Genomic DNA, 14,644 nt, shown 5'->3' on the forward strand with positions numbered 1-14,644 from the left:
GTTGCATTTGGGGAAATCAAGCCAGGCCAGGATTATTGCTGTCAGCGGTGGGGAGTCCATGCCTGGTGAGGTCCAGTTGAAGCAGCAGTAGTGGCGGCACGGAGCCAGATCAGCAAGGCCCAGTTGGAAAAATGGACAAGGGGGTATCAATTATAATAAAGGGATTTTTATCAATTAATTATAAATAATTAAATATATTAAGAGAAATAATTAATAAAGTAATAAAAGGATATATATCACAGCAATTTGTTCTTGTATAACAAGTTACAGTGATTTCCTGAGATTTTTGATTGCCATTGGGGAGTCGGCGAGGAATTTTCCAAGTTTTTCCTAAATCTTCCCCAGGAGATACACTACCAATATAAGAAGGGAGGAAGTATAGTGTTATAAATAAATAAATAACAGGAAGGGTTAGGGAGATTTTTTTTAGTATAAAGTTTTAAGGAGTGAAGAAGGTTAATGAGAGTTGGAGGGTAAAAGGGAAGGTGAGAAGTGAGTAAGAGCTAAATTTAAAAAAGATACGAGAGATTTTTTTTAAAAGAGGGAAGTATTTAAAAAGATTTAAGGTAGAAATTTGGTTGAGTTAGGAAGAAAAGTTTAGTAACAGAATGGAGTTGAGTTAGACTATAAGAGTTAGTGGAAGAAGTTAGAGTTTTTTTAAAAAAGAAATGGTTAGAGTGAGCTGTTAATGTTTGGTGAGCTATTGAAGGAGTTACGAGTTGAGTGAGAGTTTGAAAAACAGTAAAAGTTAAGAGGGGCTAGTGGAATAGTTAGTAAGAGAGTAGATTTAGGGAAAGAAAGGAGATGGAAGGTAAGGCAAGGAAATGCTCCTCTTGTATGATATGGGAGATTGGGGAAAGTGTTTAAAGTGGTAGAAAAGTTTAAATCTGGGCCTCTTTTTATTTGGTGAGTTAAGGCTTTATATAAAAATACATCAGCTAGAGTTGTGACAAATGGACAGGTATCTTCTTCATTTGTATTATCCAGATTGACTAGACAGGCTGTCCTTTGTCACCAGCTCTGCTTGCATTGGTTATTGAACCTTTGGCTCAGTTGATTAGACAAGATGGTAATATTAAGGTGAATGCAGATAAGTATAAAATAAATTTATTTGCAGATGGTGACCCAATGTATTTAATGCAACCTATGCATTGTTTTGGGGAATCTGCATGCGAGACTGGAACAATATGGCGAATTATCAGGTTATAAGATTAATTGGGATAAGAGAAAAATAATGCCTTTAGTATTATTGTGAAATTTAAGTGATCTGATCAAATTAAGTATTTAGGAATTATAACATGTTAATTATAGCCACTTATATGATTTGAATTATTTACCTTATTGTTTAAGATTAAATATGATTTAAATCGGTGGAAAGATTTACCAATCATGTTGATAGGATGAGTGAATTGTGTCCAAATGAATATCTTTTCCTGTAAACAATACCTTTATCAGTCTATTCCATGTAGAAATCCCCCCCCAAAAATTTTTAAATTTGAATGCTTTGATGAGGACTTTTTTTATGGAAAGGTAAAATGGCGAGGGTGTTGTTGCAGAAATTGACTTGAAAGTATCCTTTCGGAGGATTGTAATTTCTCCATTTTCAGAATAATTATGAATTGGCACAATTGAAATTTATTAATAGTATGTTTGAAGTAGATAAACCTCTGGTTTGGGCTAAGATTGAATTGTCTCAGATTAATGAGAAGAGAATGGATCATTTTATTTATAAATGGAATTCTCAGCGTTTACAGTTATAATTTACCAGGGTTGAAACATTTAATAGAGTTAGGGAGTAAGAAGAATGAAATTATAGGTACTGAAGGTAAAATCTTGGCTAAAACTCCTTTGTTTCAGAATAAACTTTTTTCTTTTTCATTAAATAATCAGCTTTTGAAAATACCTAAAGGTATTAAGTTGGTAGAAGATTGTTATGAAGATGGGTGTTTTGTTTCAAAGAATGAAGGAGAAATACGGACTTTCTTCAACTACCCTGTTTACTTATTATCAGGTCAGAGCTTTACTTTTGGATAATTTTAGGTGTACTTTGCGGTTGCCTAGGCGGTCTAAATTTGAAAGTTTACTTACTGAAGGGATTTATATCTAAGATGTATGCCTTATTACAGGATAAAATGCTTAAGCTGGATATTTATAAATCTTAAGTTTAAATGGGAAAAAGATTTGTCTTTCTCTATTTCTCAGGATGATTGGATGACTGAATGTGAGGATAGTATGCCTAAACTAGTAAACGTAAGATATAGATTGGTCCATTATAATTTTATACATCAATTCTATTTAACTCCTGAGAAGTTAAGGAAATATAAGTTTATTTCTTCTGATTTATGTTTTCGGTGTCATAAGCAAGTTGGTTCTCTTTTGCATTCTACTTGGTTATGTGAGACAGTGAAATAGAATTGGAATAGAATTAAGGAATTTTTAAAAGGTTTATTTAAATTCAAAATTTTGCTTGGCCCTATGGTATTTCTATTGGGTTATATTTAAAAATTGAGTTTGGAATTAAAATTAGATTAGTTTTAAATTGCTTTTTTGAGATTGGCATTGGCTGTGGCAAGAAAATGTTTGGCAATTACTTGGAAAAATTAGACTGATTTAAGTATTCAAAGATGGCATATGGAAATGAGGTTTTGTATTCCATTGGAAAATATAATGTATCATTTACATAATAATTATTCATTTTTTGTTAAAGTTTGGAGCCCAATATGAGATGTATTGGTTTGAATTTGTACTCATTTTTTCCCACGGTTGTTGGGGTTGTACCAAACCATGGCAATAGTTGATGATTGTTATGTGAGTTGATCTCCTTTTCTATTTTCCATTCTTTTCTTTTTCCTTTTGGGGTAGTTTAGAGGGGGAGGGTGGGATTATAGGGGATAAACATTATGTATCTATTTGTATTTTGACTTTGATTTTCATCAATAAATTTTTTTTTAAAAGATAGTAGCTATAGGGATAATGTTATACTTAAGAGTCAGGAGGAGGGTAGTTGGATTGGGTGGGCGACCCCCTGAAAAACAAATACGCAGCTTTGGCTACTGTTGAGGGAGGGTCAATGTATACCAGGGACGAGTTGTAGTGATCAGGTCTCTGGCATGGAGTCTGGTCCAATGACTAAAAATGGAAAGGATAAGAGGAGGAGTGGGATTGTGATTGGAGATTTTATAGTTAGGGGTACAGATAAAAGGTTCTGTCGAGGAGATCAGATAACCCGTATGTTGCCTCTCTGGTATGAGGGTATGGGATATTAGGGATCAAACCCATGGTATACTGAGGGGGGAGGGAGAACAGCCAGATGTTGTGGTCTCTGTGGGGACCAATGATGTGGGGAGGAAGGGTGTCAAGGACTTGCAAGGTGAGTTTAAGAAGATGGGAGCTAGGTTAAGGACAGGACCTCCAGGATAGCAATCTCAGGATTGCTATCAGTGCCACGTACAAGTGAGGTAAGAAATAGAAAGATAGTGCAGCTAAACATGTGGCTGAAACATGGTGCTGGAGGAAGGGCTTTAGATTTGTAGATAATTGGGCAACATTCCAGGGAAGGTGGGAACTGTTCCAGCAGGATGGTTTACATTTTAACTGGGAAGGGACAAATATTCGAGGTAAGTTTGCTTGTGTGGCTCCACGTGGGTTTAAACTAGATGTAAAGGGGAGGGGAACCAGAGTGAAAGAATAGGTGTAGGGGAGAAGGATGAAATTGAAGACAGAGAAGTTGTATGATCATTAGTAATCAACAGAGAGCAAGAGAAGGAGACTTTCTTAAATGTATTTATTTAAATAGGAGCATTGTGAGAAAAGTAGATGAGTATGGATAGATACTTGGAAATATGAAATGGTAGCCATTAATAAAACATGGCTGCGGGAGGGATGTGACTGGTAACTAAACATACCAGGATTTTGTTGCTTCAGGTGTGATAAAATTGGGGGAACAAAGGGGGAGGTGTTGCATTGTTTGTTAGAGTATTACAGCAGTGCTTTGGAAAGATAGATAAGAGGACTCATTTAGAGAAGCACTATGGGTGGAATTGAGGAATGGAAAAGAAATGGTAATGCTTATGGAGGTATATTATAGACCACCTAATGTGGAGAGGGAACTGGAGAAACAAATTTGTAAGGAAATGGCACCAGGTTGTGATTGTGGGGGACTTAACTTTCCACACATTGACTGGGACGCCCATACTGTAAATGGGCTGGATGGTTTGGAGCTAGTTAAATATGTGCAGGATAGTTTTCTACATCAATATATAGAGATGTTTTGTTCTCTGCACTTTTCTTGGAGCTGTCTGAGGGCAAAGACCATGTCAGTGGTTCCTCTGTTTGCGCGAAAGCCGCACTGTGATTCTGGGAGAATATTCTCGGCGACGCTAGGTATTATTCTATTTAGTAGAATCCTAGCGAAGATTTTGCCTGCAAAGGAGAGCAACGTGATTCCCCTGTAGTTTGAGCAGTCTGATTTCTCGCCTTTGTTTTTGTACAGGGTGATGATGGTGGCATCACGAAGATCCTGAGACAGTTTACCTTGGTCCCAACAAAGCTTGAAAAACTCATGCAGTTTGGCATGCAGAGTTTTGCCGCCAGCCTTCCAGACTTCTGGGGGGATTCCATCCATACCTGCTGCTTTGCCACTTTTCAGTTGTTCGATTGCCTTATATGTCTCATCCAGGGTGGGAACCTCATCCAGCTCTAGCCTTAGGGGCTGTTGAGGGAGCTGGAGCAGGGCGGAATCTTGGACTGAGCGGTTGGCACTGAAAAGAGATTGGAAGTGTTCTGACCATCGGTTGAGGATGGAGATCTTGTCGCTGAGGAGGACTTTGCCGTCTGAGCTGCGCAGCGGGCTTTGGACTTGGGGTGAGGGGCCGTACACAGCCTTTAGAGCCTCGTAGAAACCCCTGAAGTCGCCAATGTCCGCGCTGAGCTGTGTTCGTTTGGCGAGGCTAGTCCACCACTCATTTTGGATCTCCCGGAGTTTGCGCTGAAGATGGCTGCATGCGCGACGGAAGGCTTGTTTCTTCTCTGGACAGGACAGCTTTGTAAGGTGAGCCTGGTGGGCAGCTCGCTTCTTTGCCAGCAGCTCCTGGATTTCCTGGCTGTTTTCGTCAAACCAGTCCTTGTTTTTCCTGGAGGAGAAGCCCAGTACCTCTTCAGTGGATTGCAGTATGGTAGTCTTCAACTGATCCCAGAGGGTTTCAGGGGACGGGTCCGTGAGGCGGGTCAACAAAGGTGACCTTTGTTGACCTCACCAAAGCCTTCGACACCGTGAGCAGGAAAGGGCTTTGGCAAATACTAGAGCGCATCGGATGTCCCCCAAAGTTCCTCAACATGATTATCCAACTGCACGAAAACCAACAAGGTCGGGTCAGATACAGCAATTAGGTCTCTGAACCCTTCTCCATTAACAATGGCGTGAAGCAAGGCTGTGTTCTCGCACCAACCCTCTTTTCAATCTTCTTCAGCATGATGCTGAACCAAGCCATGAAAGACCCCAACAATGAAGACGCTGTTTACATCCGGTACCGCACGGATGGCAGTCTCTTCAATCTGAGGCGCCTGCAAGCTCACACCAAGACACAAGAGAAACTTGTCCGTGAACTACTCTTTGCAGATGATGCCGCTTTAGTTGCCCATTCAGAGCCAGCTCTTCAGCGCTTGACGTCCTGCTTTGCGGAAACTGCCAAAATGTTTGGCCTGGAAGTCAGCCTGAAGAAAACTGAGGTCCTCCATCAGCCTGCTCCCCACCATGACTACCAGCCCCCCCACTTCTCCATCGGGCACACAAAACTCAAAACGGTCAACCAGTTTACCTATCTCGGCTGCACCATTTCATCAGATGCAAGGATCGACAATGAGATAGACAACAGACTCGCCAAGGCAAATAGCGCCTTTGGAAGACTACACAAAAGAGTCTGGAAAAACAACCAACTGAAAAACCTCACAAAGATAAGCGTATACAGAGCCGTTGTCATACCCACACTCCTGTTCGGCTCCGAATCATGGGTCCTCTACCGGCACCACCTACGGCTCCTAGAACGCTTCCACCAGCGTTGTCTCCGCTCCATCCTCAACATCCATTGGAGCGCTTACACCCCTAACGTCGAAGTACTCGAGATGGCAGAGGTCGACAGCATCGAGTCCACGCTGCTGAAGATCCAGCTGCGCTGGATGGGTCACGTCTCCAGAATGGAGGACCATCGCCTTCCCAAGATCCTGTTATATGGCGAGCTCTCCACTGGCCACCGTGACAGAGGTGCACCAAAGAAAAGGTACAAGGACTGCCTAAAGAAATCTCTTGGTGCCTGCCACATTGACCACCGCCAGTGGGCTGATAACGCCTCAAACCGTGCATCTTGGTGCCTCACAGTTTGGCGGGCAGCAACCTCCTTTGAAGAAGACCGCAGAGCCCACCTCACTGACAAAAGGCAAAGGAGGAAAAACCCAACACCCAACCCCAACCAACCAATTTTCCCTTGCAACCGCTGCAATCGTGTCTGCCTGTCCCGCATCGGACTTGTCAGCCACAAACGAGCCTGCAGCTGACGTGGACTTTTTACCCCTTCCATAAATCTTCGTCCGCGAAGCCAAGCCAAAGAAGAAAGATATAGAGATACCTACTAGATAAGAGACAGTGATGGATCTGCTATTAGGAAATGAGATAGATTAGGTGACGGAGGTGTGAGTTGGGGAGCACTTTGGATCCAATGATCACAATACTATTGGTTTCAAAATAATTATGGAGAAAGATAGGTCTGGACCCAGGATTGAGATTTTTGTGGCGATGAGAATGGATTTGGAAAGTGTGGACTGAGATAAATTGTTCTATGGAAAATGGAGGGCATTGAAAGGTGACATTTTAAGGGTACAGTGACAGTATGTTCTTGTTAGGGTGAAAGGAAAGTTTTAGGGAGCCTTGGTTTTCAAGGATTATTGGAAATATGGTTCAGAAAAAGAAAGAGGTGTACAAATAGAATAGGCAGCATGAAGTAAATGAAGTATGCGGGGAATGTAAAGATGTAAAAAGAATCTTAAGAAGGAAATTAGAAAGGCTAAGAGGAGATGTGAGGTTGCTTTGTCAAGTAAGGTGAAAATAAATCCAAAGGGTTTCTACAGATATATTAGAGTAAACAGATAGCGAGGGATAAAATTGATCCCCTCGAGGATGAGAATGGGCGACTATGCGTGGAGCCAAAAGAGATGGAGATTTTGAAGAGTTTTTTTTTCTTCAGTATTTACTATGGAGAAGGATATTGATCTGTTTAAAATAAGGGAAATACGTAGGAAAGTTATGGAAATAATGATGATTAAAGAAAAGGAAGTACTGGTGCTTTTCAGGAAAATAAAGATGGAGAAGTCTCCAGGTCCTGACAACATATTCCCTAGGACCTTGAGGGAGGTTGGTGTAGAAATAGTAGGGGCTTTGACGGAGATATTTACAATGTCATTAGTAACGGAAATGGTGCTGGACGATTGGAGGGTAGCTCATGTAGTTCCATTGTTTAAAAAAAGTGCTAGGAGTAAATCTAGTAATTAGAGGCCTGTAAGTTTGACGTCAGTGGTGGATAAGTTAATGGAAAGTATTCGTGGAGATGGTATACATAAATATTTGGATAGGCAGGGTTTGATCAGGAACAGTCAACGTTCCTGAGGGGAAGATCATGTTTGACAAACCTTATCGAATTTTTTGGGGAGGTTACTAGGAAGGTTGATAAGGGTAAGGCAGTGGATGTTGTATATATGGACTTTAGTAAGGCCTTTGATAAGGTTTCTCAGGGAAGATTAGTTAGGAAGGTTCAATCATTAGGTATTAACATTGAAGTAGTAAAATGGATTCAATAATGGTTGAATGGGAGATACCAGAGTAGAGGTAGATAACTGTTTGTCAGATTGGAAGCCAGTGACTAGTGGTGTGCCTCAGGGTTCATTATTGGGTCTGTTACTATTTGTCATGTACATTAATGATCTGGATGATGGGGTGGTAAATTGGGTTAGTAAGTATGCAAATGATGCTAAAGTAGGTGGAGCTGTGGATAATGAAGAAAGGTGTCAAAGCTTGCAGAGGGATTTAGGCCAATTAGAAGAGTGGGCTGAAGAGTTTAATGCAGATAAGGGTGAGGTGTTACATTTTGGTAGGATAATCAAAATAGGACATACATGGTGAATGGTAGGGCATTGAAGTGTGCAGTAGAACAGAGGAATCTAGGAATAATGGTACAAAGTTCCCTGAAGGCGAAGTCGCATGTAGATAGGGTGGTGAAGAAAGCTTATGGTATGTTGTCCTTTATAAATCAGAGCATTGAGTATAGGAGCTGGGATGTTATGTTAAAATTGTACAAGGCATTGGTGAAGCCAAACTTGGAGAATTGTGTACAGTTTTGCTCACAAAAGTATAGGAAGATTTCAACAAATTGGAGAGAGTGCAGGAAAAGGTTAAATAAGTTAGTTCTTTATTCTTTGGAGCATAGAAGATTGAGAGGCGATTTGATTGAGGTACTTGAAATTATTAGGGGCATAGATAGAGTTGACGTGGAGAGGCTCTTTCCTCTAAGGAAGGGGGAGATACAAACGAGAGGACATGAGTTGGGAGTTAGGGGGCAAAAACATGAGGGGTGGGTGTGTGGAACTCTCTTTATTCAGAGAGTGGTGGGTGTGTGGAACGAACTTCCAGATAAAGTGGCGGAGGCAGGCTCGATATTTGCATTTAAGGAGAAGTTGGAAATGTATATGGACAGGAAAGGAATGGAGGGTTACAGGTTGAGTGTAGGTCAGTGGGGCTAGGTTGGAGAAAATGTTCGGCATGGATGAGAAGGGTTAAGTTGGTCTGTATCTGTGCTGAAATGGATGTATAGTTAATGGCAGGCCCCCAAAAGAAAATGACAGAGCACCTATATAGCTCTTTAAAGATGGCAGTACACGTAGACAGTAGTGAAGAAAACATTTGGGATGCTTGCCTTCATTGGTCGGGGCATTGAATACAAGAATTGTGACATCATTTTGAAGTTATACAAAATGTTGGTGTGGCCACACTTGGAATATTGTGTGCAGTTTTTGTCACCTAACTGTAGGAAGGTTATTACAAGGTTAGAAAAAGTACAGCAGATGTTTATGAAATTATTGTCAGATTAAGGAAGTTAAGTTATTGTGAAAGAGTTGAAAAACCACATAGGAGGTTGAGAGGGTCTTATGGAGGTTGATAAAATCATGGTAAGGTGAAAAGTGGCAGTCAGTTTCCTAGACTGAGAGAACCTAGGACAGTATATCTATGATGTGAGGGATGGGATTTAGAAGGGACGAGAGGGAGCAGTTCCTCACTCAGAGGGGGTGGCAAACTGCTGAAGTGGTGGAGGCAGGGTTTGGAAATGTGGAGAACCCCGTGGAAGGGAAGAGGATAGCAGACCAGTGGGACTGAAGCAGAGGATACCCTGTTCATCCCACTTTTATGTTGTAGGGTGCTGTGACCCGTCGACCTGGGTTGGACATGCTCTTGAACAAGCATAAGCATGTGGAGACCTCTTATCACCTCAACCTGTGAATGGTCCCCTTGGCAGCCTCATGGACAGATGAATGGGGAAGGGAGTTTCCCTGAACGACTCTCCCTACCATCCTCTCACAATAGGTGCGCAAAGACAAGTGTACAGGGCTAAATTGCAACTAGAATCTGAGGAGCAGCACCTTCAAACATTCAAAGGTGGACTTTTCATATGGATGGGGAATTCCCACCCTCTGGGCTGCAGGAACAGTCTGACCAATGAACAACCTCATGCAGCTGACAATACCCTGTAAACTTGTCTCCCACTATGCTGTGTGAGTGAGGGGTCACCCCCACACTGTGTGAGGGAGGGGTCACCCCTGAAATTCACTGAGGGGTAAGGTCCACATAGAGGGAGCTCCACTAGGGAATAATTCCACCGTCATTACAGACCATCACATTATGTGGTCAAGCACCTCCCAAGGCTCTCAGTTTCAGACCCTGGCCTTTTGGTTCACCTATTCAGGTACTCCTGAATGAAAGAATGGAAGTGATTCTTGTCCCAACCCTTCCTCAGATCTAGGAAAGTTATATAACCCCGCTGTCATTACAGACAGACCATCTCATTTAATGAAAGAATGGAAGTGATTCTTGTCCCAACCCTTCCTCAGATCTAGAAAAGTTATATAACCCCGCTGTCATTACAGACAGACCATCACATTATGTGGTCAAGCACCTCCCTCCCAAGGCTCTCAGTTTCAGACCCTGGCCTTTTGGTTCACCCATTCAGGGACTCCTGAATGAAAGAATGGAAGTGATTCTTGTTCCAACTCTTCCTCAGATCTAGGAAAGTTAACCTGAGGAAATTCCTTTAAGGCAAGAAGAATAGCCATAAGGTGAGAGGAGTGGAATTTTGAAGGGACATTACAGAACAGTTCTTCACTCAGAGAGATGGGCATGTGAAACGAGCTTCCAGGCAAAGTAGTGGAGGTAGATGCATTGGCATCCTTTAGGAAACACTTGGATAACTCCTTTGAGGAGATGGACCTAATGTGAGCAAGTGGGACTAAAGTAAGAAAGCACATAGTGAGTATGGTTAAGCTGGGCCTGTTTCCGTGCTCCATGGCTCCATGATGCTGGTTACTCTGGACAATTTGGGGAAAAAAGAAATGATTTGATAGTTTTTTGTGCCATCTAAAGATTTGTTTCTGTTTCTCCAATTTTCCGTCTTTAAATTTAATCTTTTGAAGCTTGTGAATAGAAAGGAAAAAAGATTTGATATGGTCATTTATAGACCTATGGCCCTTCCTTATTCTATTGTGACTTTTCTTTCCTCTCTCTTTCTCTCTTCCCCCCCCCCCCCACCCCCCAATCTAGCTAATACAATAAATTTTCATTTTAGGACTCCCACTGCCCCATTTCCCCCAAAATAGACTTTGACAACATTAGGTTGAAGTACTTCACTTCGAAATGATGAAAGATTTTTAAAAATATAAACCTGTAGGCATGAATATAAATTAAAGTCTTACGAGCCCTTGGGAGCTGTACACAGTTGATACAGAGTTGATCAATTGTCTCATCCCTTGTATGTCATCAGGAAGAACTAGGATTGTAAAGCAGTTTGTAATTGTGCAAAAGCCAAAAAAATTATGATGATAAAGTGATAAAGATAATGATTTTACTGTGATAAACATTGTATTAAAATTCTTCCTTGCTGCAGCCACAGGTACTTTGTCAAAAAAACTACAATAATATACTTAGTTGACTAAAAAAGTCAAAAATCCAAAAGATAAATATTCACAGTTATCTGATTGCAAAAAAAAGTGACTTTTTGTGGTGTCAGAGCAGTCCCTGATTAGTATAGCAAGGGGAGTTTCAAGAGGCTGATAGCCCCTGGAAAGAAATTGTTTTCAAACTGTGAGGTGTGGACTTCAGGCTTCTGAATCTTCTGCCTGAAGGTAGCAGTGAGAAGAGTTGGTGACCACAGTAGTTTTATTCAAATGACAATGGCTCTGACTAGTCTTGAGAAAATAGCTGGCAGAAGGGTTTCCTGTTTGACAGGCCTGGTAGCCACATCTCACCTATGCTCCGATAGCTCAGTGGTTATAGCACTAGTTTTGTAAACTGGGGTTGCGAGTTTGTTCCTCACTGGAAGCATGTGACATGCTAAATTTCAAAAGCTTAGGAGGAAGTAGAGATGGCCATTGTATTGACATGGGTGGACCAGAACGAGAAAATATTTGCACCTAGGAAGTTAAAGTTCAAGTTTATTATTATCATAAAATTGTTCAAATGCAACTGGACGAAACAGCGTTCTTTGGTCCTCGGTGTAAAATCATGCAAACGTGTATATATAGACATTACCAGTGATTTATAGGCAGCAGACATATAAAAATAAATAAATATAGTTAAATAAAGTCTCGAAGGGATTGTATGACCAGTTCATCAGTCATTCAGCATTCTCACTGCCTGTGGGAAGAAACTGTTTCTCAGTTGGTGGATACTTCTGCATCTCTTTCCCAATGGGAGTAACTGGAAGATACTACGTGTAGGGTCCTTAGTGATTTTGTGAGCCCTTTTCCAACAATGATCATGGTGATCACATCAATGTGGGGTGAGGGGTGGGAGACCCCAGTGATCCTCTCTGTCACTCTTATGGTCCACTGATCCAGTGCTCTACAGCAACCATACCACACTGTGATGAAACCAGCCAGGATGCTCTCGATAGAGCTCCTATAGGAAGTTGCCAGGATGGTGGTCAGTAGCCTTGCCCACCTCAATCTTCTCAGGAAGTGCAGTTGCTGTTGCGCCTTCCTGGCAAGTGAGATGTTGTGTGTCCAGGATAGGTCACCACTTAAGTGGACTTCAAGGAACTTGGTACTCGCCACTCTCTCAACTACAGAGTTATTGATGTGTAGTGAAGGGTGGCTGTCCCTAGTCCTCCTGAAGTCCACAGACATCTCCTTTGTCCTGCCCATGTTGACTGGTTGTTATTCTCGCACCATAACGAGATTTTCCTCCTCTTCTCTGTATTGGGGCTCGTTGCTGATGAGGCCAAATTCTTTTGTGTCATCTGCAAACTTGATGAGTGTTGGAGCTGGACCTGGCTTTGCAGTCGTGAGTCAGTAGCGTGAACAGGAGCCAGCTGAGCACACAGCCCTGAGGTGCACCAGTGCTCAACGTGACGATGCTTGACATACTATTACCGACCCAGACAGACTGTGGTCTTTCTGTTAGGAAGTCCAGAATTTAGTTATAGAGAAGGATGTTGAGTCCCAGTGAGGACAGCTTCTCCACCAGCCTCTGAAAAATTCGCCGACTGAAGTTGAAGAACAGCAGCCTGGCATATGAGGCATCGTTCTCCAGGTGAATCAGGACAGAGTGGAGGGACAAGGCATCATCAGTGGAACGGTTCTGTCTGTGGGCAAATTGAAAGAGGTCCAGCTTTCCATTGCAAGATGCTCAAAGCATTTCATAATGCAAGAGGTCAGTGCCATAGGGTAGTAGTCATTGAGACCTGTTACTGTTGCCCTCTTTGGAACTGGGATGATGGCAGCTGTCCAGAAACTCATGGGAACGATGGACTGCTGTATTGATGTGTTGAAGATGTCTGTAAGCACCTCTTGTCATTTAGTCTGCATAGACCTTCGTTATCTGACCAGGTATGTTGTCTGGTCACGTTGCCTTGTGTGGGTTCACCTTGTTTAGGATTCTTCTCAGCTCGGCCGTGGTTATGCAGAGAGCCCATTCTTCAGGGAAACACGGAGTTTTCTTTGGTGTCAGCCAGTTCTTCTCAACAAATTTTGTGTGTCTGGAAGGGAGACATCGTTGTCTTTGACTTGTACGGTTGACTTTTGATCTATTATGGTCTTCTTCTCTTGTCATATGTGTCTCGTGTTGCCAATGTCACACAGCTGTCTATGGACTTTATGTGCGTACCCATGCTTTGCCTTCCAGATTGCACAGGACAGTTCAGCCCTAGCTGATCTTAGTGCCATTGTGTCTCCTGCCCTGAAGGCAGCATCATGAGCTCTGAGAGGGGCTTGAACCTTTGCATCCAACCATGGTTTTTGGTTGTGAAGCATTTGATTTTGGTGACATCTTCAATGCACTTTCTGGTGCAATCAGTCATTGAGCCTGTGTACTCCTCGATGTTTACATGAAAGCTGTGTACTAACTATCTCTACCTCAACTCTGTTGATGTGAACTTGAATTTTGCTCCTCTTCTGGATGTCTATAACCAGTTGCTTGGTCTTGCTGACATTAAGTGAGAAGTTGTTACCCTGGTACCAAGCCACTAGTCCCTCTATCTCACTTCAGCATACCAACTGATCATTGTTAGTAATCCTAAAAACACACTGAAATGCTGGAGGAACTCAGCTGGTCTTTTCAGCATCCATACGAGACAAAGATATATTGCTGATGTTTTGGGCCTTGAGCCCTTCTTCAAGGGATAAGCAGAATGAGCTAGAAACAGGAAATCTCAGAAAGTCTTAGAATTCAAACAATGCTGGCTGGGGGAGGAATCCAGACCAATAAAGGGCATTCATTGAATATGATTAGGGAGGAGATAAGAATTTATCATGTTTGTGCGAAAAGAGATGGAAGGGAGAGACAAAACGGGGGTGGGGGGAGGTGATGGTGGAAGATGTGAGGGGGTGTAACAGATTACGTTATTATTTTATATTATGAATAGATCTGTTTTTAGGAGATAAAATGTCACAAACAAACACAAACACTTATTTAAGTAACCATTGAATTTATTTTGCTTTTGGGTTTTGGGGTCCTCTGGGCCCGTAACAGTGGGGTGGGGGGGGGTTTAACGAAAGCCAGATAAATTGATATTAATGCCATTCGGTTGGAGGGTGTCCATTTGGAAGATGGTGTTGTTCCTCCCTAAGACCATGAACAGACATGTCAGCAAGGGAATGGGGTGGGAATTGAAATGCATGGCCACTGGGAGATCCATTGTCTGAATTCTAAGATTTCTTGCTTCTAGCTTATTCTGCTTATTCCTTGAAGAAAGGGTCAGGCCTGAAACATTTGTAATATACCTTTGTCTTCTATTGATGCTGAAAAGACTGGCTGAGTTCCTCCAGCATTCAGGTGTGTTTACCACAATCACAGCGTCTGCAGACGTTCATGTTTCACTAGTTGTTAACATCGTCC

General features: G+C 42.1%; 1 protein-coding gene across 1 annotated transcript in view; it reads left to right on the top strand.

Annotated features, from left to right (window-relative positions):
* LOC138761608 (protein FAM117B-like) overlaps positions 1 to 14,644 on the top strand; it is a 210,142-nt gene that overhangs the window by 180,719 nt on the left and 14,779 nt on the right. The gene's annotated exons all lie outside the window — the stretch shown is intronic.

This window comes from Narcine bancroftii, chromosome 4 (assembly GCF_036971445.1).
Source record: "Narcine bancroftii isolate sNarBan1 chromosome 4, sNarBan1.hap1, whole genome shotgun sequence".
In the NCBI taxonomy this organism is placed as follows: Eukaryota; Metazoa; Chordata; class Chondrichthyes; order Torpediniformes; family Narcinidae; genus Narcine; species Narcine bancroftii.